This window comes from Eumetopias jubatus, unplaced genomic scaffold, assembly GCF_037043125.1.
Source record: "Eumetopias jubatus isolate StellerSeaLion01/CBP00866 unplaced genomic scaffold, mEumJub1_p1.0 scaffold_8, whole genome shotgun sequence".
Classification (NCBI taxonomy): Eukaryota; Metazoa; Chordata; class Mammalia; order Carnivora; family Otariidae; genus Eumetopias; species Eumetopias jubatus.
In genome coordinates this window covers 29,056,011-29,062,275 of record NW_028274814.1, presented here as the reverse complement: position 1 = coordinate 29,062,275, position 6,265 = coordinate 29,056,011, and positions in this window count along the sequence as shown.

Sequence of the window (6,265 nt, the reverse complement as noted above, 5' to 3'; positions counted from 1 at the left end):
CTGCAATATGCTCTGCAAAACACCACCTGCTGCTAATCACTCGTTCCAGGGAAAGCCTTGCTCTGGGATGCTCACGTGCCTCTCTGTACATTCTGTGTCCTGGATCTGCTTTATAAGCAGAATGGGCATGGCCATCACGTGTGAACTAGTGTGCCGAGGGCTGGCTTGGATTCTCATTTACGTGTCCCAACAATGGTATGAACCGGCCCTGCTATGACCCCATCGCAGACAGGCTCTGTGAGACACAGGGGAGAAACTGACAGGTGCAAGTGCAAGTCAGAGCAGGGGCTTAGCCCCAAGGGACTGAGGACAACCCCTGCTTTCTCCTCCATCACATTCTCTCCATCTTTGTACTGTGTGCTAGATCTTTCTGTCAGACAAGTGACTTCCTTTATAAAGTTCGACTTGAAAACAGACCCTCCATTTGGAATGAACACAGGCGCCGAGATTGTCCTCTGGGACTCTCAAGACTTTTGCTGGGTAAGCTCCTCCCACGGGTGATGGTGTGGATGCCACACACCACCCAGCACAGTGCCCTGCACCCAGAAAGAACTCTAAATAAGGCCTCATTCTTTTTCTCTTTGCTCTCTTTTGCTGGGGAGAAGAATGTTGTGTTCTGTGTGATGCATCCCCAAGCACCTTAATTTGTTTGTTCCAAGGCTTTTGACTCATTTCGGGTGTCAGATTAAAATTAATAGCAATGAGGATGACAATGATGCCTTGATAACTAGGCTGAGTCATTTCCACGTAGCCCTCTGAGAGAGGAGACTGTCATGCGAGGTGCGCGCCAGGACAATAGTCTACGTGGCTCGGGAGTGCCACGGCTGTGTGTCTCCTGCACAGCCCAGTTCAGCAAGATGACAGTGAGATATCTGCTCGTGTGAACTTATAAATATCAAGGTTGATGCATAACATGAGCGCCTCTGAAGCTTTGCTTCATCCTCATGTCAGAGGGCAACATCCAGCAGCTAGGTCAGGCAACAGAGAGCTAGCAAGAAGAACGTGTATTCCCGGTAGAGCTGGGAGCACACAGCATTTTCCCTGGCAAAACCACCCTCATGTTCATGAACGCATTCAGAATTGAGCAACCCAGCCTGCGAAGACACAGTAGGTACCACATACATTTTTTATTTTATTTTATTTTTAATTTATTTTTAAGATCATGACCTGAGCCGAAGGCAGACGCTTCACTGACTGAGCCACCCAGGCGCCCCTCCACATACATTTTTTAAACTCTCTTTCAAACCCGCCTGAATCTTGAGTTTTCGGAAATTGATTCTGATGGAGACAATCTGCATCCAAGTTGTGTGATAAAACCACGAAGCTGGAAGATGTTGTTTATAATTCTGTAACTCGCCCCACCTGGTCTGAGCTCCTTCCATGACCTGCACTTATTTTACTGAAGGGAGAGTACGTTCAGAAGTTGTCAGCATTAGAAACTAGAGCAGGAAGAGAGGCGACCACACAAACCAGCCTTCCTTTTGCAGCAGAACTCTGGGGACTTGCTCACACCCAGGGAGGCACATATGATAAGTTCTGCCTCTAGCATTTCCAGCATGGCCAACAGGTTTGCAGAAACAAGACGTTTTGGAAACAGCTCGAAATTTCTTATTAACCTCAGGAGGTATTTAGACATGATTGTCTTCAACGTGAGAGTCTAGTGTAAAATTAAAACCATGTATTTTAAAGTGAAGAGAGAAATCCATATGTTGGTAGTATGTTCTAATGGCTATCTATGGTGGTTAATATTAATAAACTGTACAATAAAGAACCATGCTGACGTCAGAGGTCCTTGCCACATAATAATCATGACGTTCTCATAGTATTCAATCGAGAGTTCAATATATTACAGAAAACATATTTTTTTTCCCCAGAAATAGAGCTCTGGAATTCTCTAACGGCTTTGAAGCTGAGTTCATAAATACCAGAGCTTGATGATGCAGTTTCTTTTCTGAGGACCTAACAAGAGACACTAACCTATACACTGATTTCTACCAGTAGAACAAAAGGACGCATAAAGGCACCGCACACAAAGGGAAAAATTCAACAGTGCTTTAAATGGAGTGCGGCTTAATTAACTCAGGACAACGAAGCCAACTATATTTTGAAAACAGACAAAATGTTTATGTTTTTTCTTCTCTTCCTCTGATGTAATTTCGATTAAAAGCCTGTGAAGAAATGCTGATAACCAGGATAGAAGCAAAGGGGGCTGGGTGCCTTGCGTTCCCGCAGAGACTCTCCTCGGCATTTGATTATGTGAAATGCTTTGGGGTAGTGCCCTTGTTAGACTTGCCATTAGCCTCTGAGAGATGGCATGTAAATCCCCTGTTTATTTTATTTCAGAAAAATGAGGCTTCCACTGACCCATTAGGTCTTAGGAAGAAAAATAAAAGCACATCCTTGGCTTGAGTTCCATGAGTAATAATTCCAGTGGGCATGTTCTGCTGCTCATTGGCATTTTCCTGTTGTTTTAGTCCCTCTATTTTAATGAAGATTTTTAAATTTTTTTTTAAAGATTTTATTTATTTATTAGAGGAGGGTGGAGAGCACAAGCAGGGGGAGCGGCAGGCAGAGGGAGAGGGGAAAGCAGACTCCCCGCTGAGCAGGGAGCCCGATGCGGGGCTCCATCCCAGGACCCTGAGATCATGACCTCAGCCGAAGGCAGATGTTTAACTGACTGAGCCACCCAGGCGCCCCTGTTTTGTTTCATTTTCTTTTCTTAATTAGGGCAAGAGCTCTGATTTTTAAAGACACTTCCTGGACTCCTCTTTTTCTTTTCTTTTTTCTTTCTTCTTCTTTTTCTTTTCTTTTCTTTTCTTTTTGGTGGGGGAGACACAGGAGAAGTGGTTAGGAGACTTTGGTGCCTGCTTTTGATAACCCTGATTAATTTTTGAGGGGTAGTTGTCCTTTGTGTACTTTTCTATTTTCCCACAGTGCAAGGAGGGAATGGGATGGTGATGCAGCCTGTGGCTTGGGAGTCAGATGGACAAAGGTCACAGCATGGCACAGATCCTCCTAGCTCCGCAACCTTGCACAGCGAGGACAATATTAGCATTCATCCCACAGGACTGGCTGAAAATGGAAGGGTGGAAAGGTCAATGCATTTTTCAGGGTAGACATTTGATAGTAAGCAAAAACAAAATCTTTTATAGTATTTAGGCTTTCTATTTAATCGTACCCCATTGCATCGGCTAAGATTTGTGGCGCAATGCTGATAACAATCATTCTCGCAAGCAGATATCTTATCTTTTCAAATTTCAATGGGAAGGTATTTCTAATATTTTACTCTCATTCCTAGCTTACTGAGCATTTTCATCATCGATAGGTACTGAATTTTATCAAATGCTTTTCAGCACGTCTCGAAACGATCATATGAATGTCCTCTTTTAATTCATCATTTTGAGTCAATTACATTATTATTATTGCACAGTTCTTGCATTCCTAGAATAAACCCAACTTGGTCACAAAGAAGAATGACTTAGTCACTCTCTTAATTTACTCTTAAATTTAATCAGTTCATAGTTTATTTAGGGCTTTAGCATCTGTGTTCAAGTAAAAGGCCCATTAAGTATACCAAAAACAGGTCAGCTAATAGCACACCAGTGGTCCTACAAAAAGTTAACAGGTCCAAGAAGAAATATCCAAAGGTTAAATGAATTTCTCATGCTCAGAAGATCTGGATTCAATGTTCTGCTGTCTGGAATCTCCAGGGGAATTCTGGGCATCCTTTGAATAAATCTTCATGGTATTTTCCATGCGTGTTGCTGCAGGTCAGCTCCAGAGAAGATCCCAAAACAATTCAGAGGTGAAGGAATTGTCCTATGAATGAGGCAAACAAAAAGTTATGTTTCAGCCTGGAAACTAAAAAAGAGGTGACCGAGAATATAATTTTAAAAAAGTTTATAGATAGATATGGACCACGTCAACATGAATTTCGATATTGGAACGTGGTGGGGTGGGGGCAGGTATGCTGGACATGCGTCTAGAAGAACTGGATTAGATCCTAGGTCTTTCACTTATTATAGGGATTCTTAAATCGGGCTTCCACGAATGGGCTTTGGGGGAGGCTAAAATTCCAGAAGTAATATGTAAAGTTTACGTGTCTCACATTTTCCTAGGGTCAGATTCTACCGCTTTCATTAAAAAGCCAGTATCACTAATTTACTCATTTTTGGACTTGGGCATGTGACTTCAGTTCTCCGAGCTTCTGGCTGCCTTCTCTGTAAAGTGGGGATGTTAAGTGCTAATTACTTCGAAGACTAGATGTGGACTCAAATGATAAAAAGTCAAACCTAAGTGTATCTGTACCAAAGGAGTTGTTTTGAGAATAAGTAAATATGGTAGGCGATAAAATCTTACGAACCATTTACCTTAAAGCAAGCTTATGAAAACATTCAACCAATATTTAGACAAACTGAGGTAGCCAATTGCAGAAAAGGAGAATTCTGTCATAAAATTTACACACATACACACATATTCTTCCCCCCCAAATCTCATTATTATCACCACAAAAGAAACTGTGCTGGGCTGAATTAACCTTATCCACCAAGCATAGCGTTAAGCTAAAGCAAACATTTCAGCAAGGCTGCCTGATTTGTTAAGAGCAAAATAAACACACGGCCTTCCTTTAATGGAACACATAAAGAGGCTACTGGAATTGTAGCAAGTAGAGCCAGGGGAAGATAAAGAGAGAATTTAAGTGGCAGTCTCTCCTGCTCTGGCTTTCATATTCTTCATTATCTTTTCCATTTTATCCATGTCGATTGGTTGCTGGAAGCTCTTTGAACTCAGAACCCCACATTTTGAAGGGTGAGCTTTGTTTCTTATCTAATTTTGGGGTTTCCTATTGGAGCATATGAGGGCTAGATCCTATCCTTCCAGCCTGTGACTTGGGGATATCAAATAAGGTGGTCTCTGTGAGCATAACATGTTTCCCAACTGAACTGAATGCAAAATTCTGAACAATCAAAGGGAACCAAGGCAATGATGACAATGTCCACTACTTTGACGGTCTTACTTTGCAAATCTCCACTGAAATTCCATTTTATGCAATGGTTTCAATTCAACTCCCCAAATAAAATTTATCATAGATGTATTGAAGTGGAATCATTTGGAACTACTAGAGGCCAAGGATTTTTCTTCTGTGATTGTATGACTGAACAATGGCAAAGTGGAGACTATGAAAATTCTAAGTGCAGCGAGTATTGAGACTTCCAGGGGAGGAAATCACTTAGACTACAAGACAAGTAAATTATAGAATCACAAAGAAGATGCTGGTAAGATATCAAACCAAAGGAAAACATTTTATTAGAAGATGGGGGTGTACAAACTATAAATGCAATTAATATTACATTACTTTAAGGAGAAAAGACAGACATTTTCCAAAAGAGGGAGGTCTGTAATCTTTATGTGTTTGAGTTATGAGTGTGTACGTGTGTGTATGTGTGTGGAGAGAGAGAAGTTATAACGTTAATGTCTGTTAAATGCTTTCTATGTGGGGCACGTGGGTGGCTCAGTCAGTTAAGTGTCTGCCTTTGGCTCACGTCATGATCCTGGGGTTCTAAGATTGAGCCCCACATTAGGCTCCCTGCTCAGCGGGGAGCCTGCTTCTCCCTCTCCCTCTGCCTCTCCCCCTGCTTGTGCTCGCTCTTTCTCTCTGTCAAATAAATAAATTTTAAAAATCTTTTAAGAAATAAATGCATTCTGTGTGCCATACACTAGCATGTGTGCCATACACACACATGCATGCACTTCGAGCAATCTTCCATTATTGCTCTCATTTGACAGAAAAGGAAACTGAGACTCAAAAGAGGGATTTCATTGTCCACAGTTCCCCAACTGCAGGACCAACATTTGAAGGGCAAGGTAGTTTGACTCCTAACATTTCATTCTGAGACTTATTTGTACACATATCTCTGGAGTAAAAAACTAGAGACCCAAATAAAAAGGTTTATGTGACCCACCAGATGTCAGAAAGTTACTGCAAATGGGAACTTTCAGATTAGAAACCACAGACAACGATGAATCCTGGTCTGTTTCCTTGAAATTGAGCTCTTTGTCTTCAGGGAACCGAGTTTCTATGTCCTTTCTTGCTCTTGTTTCCGGATGAGTGGATAAGTCAGCACAGTCTCCACTGTAGTGAAGTTATAAAAAAATATAAAGCCAGACACGAGGCAAGAATAGCTAGAGAATCACCTGATCCTTTGGAGGGTCCCCTCATTCAGAAACATATATGCCTATAAGGCAAGAAGCCATCTGAATGCTG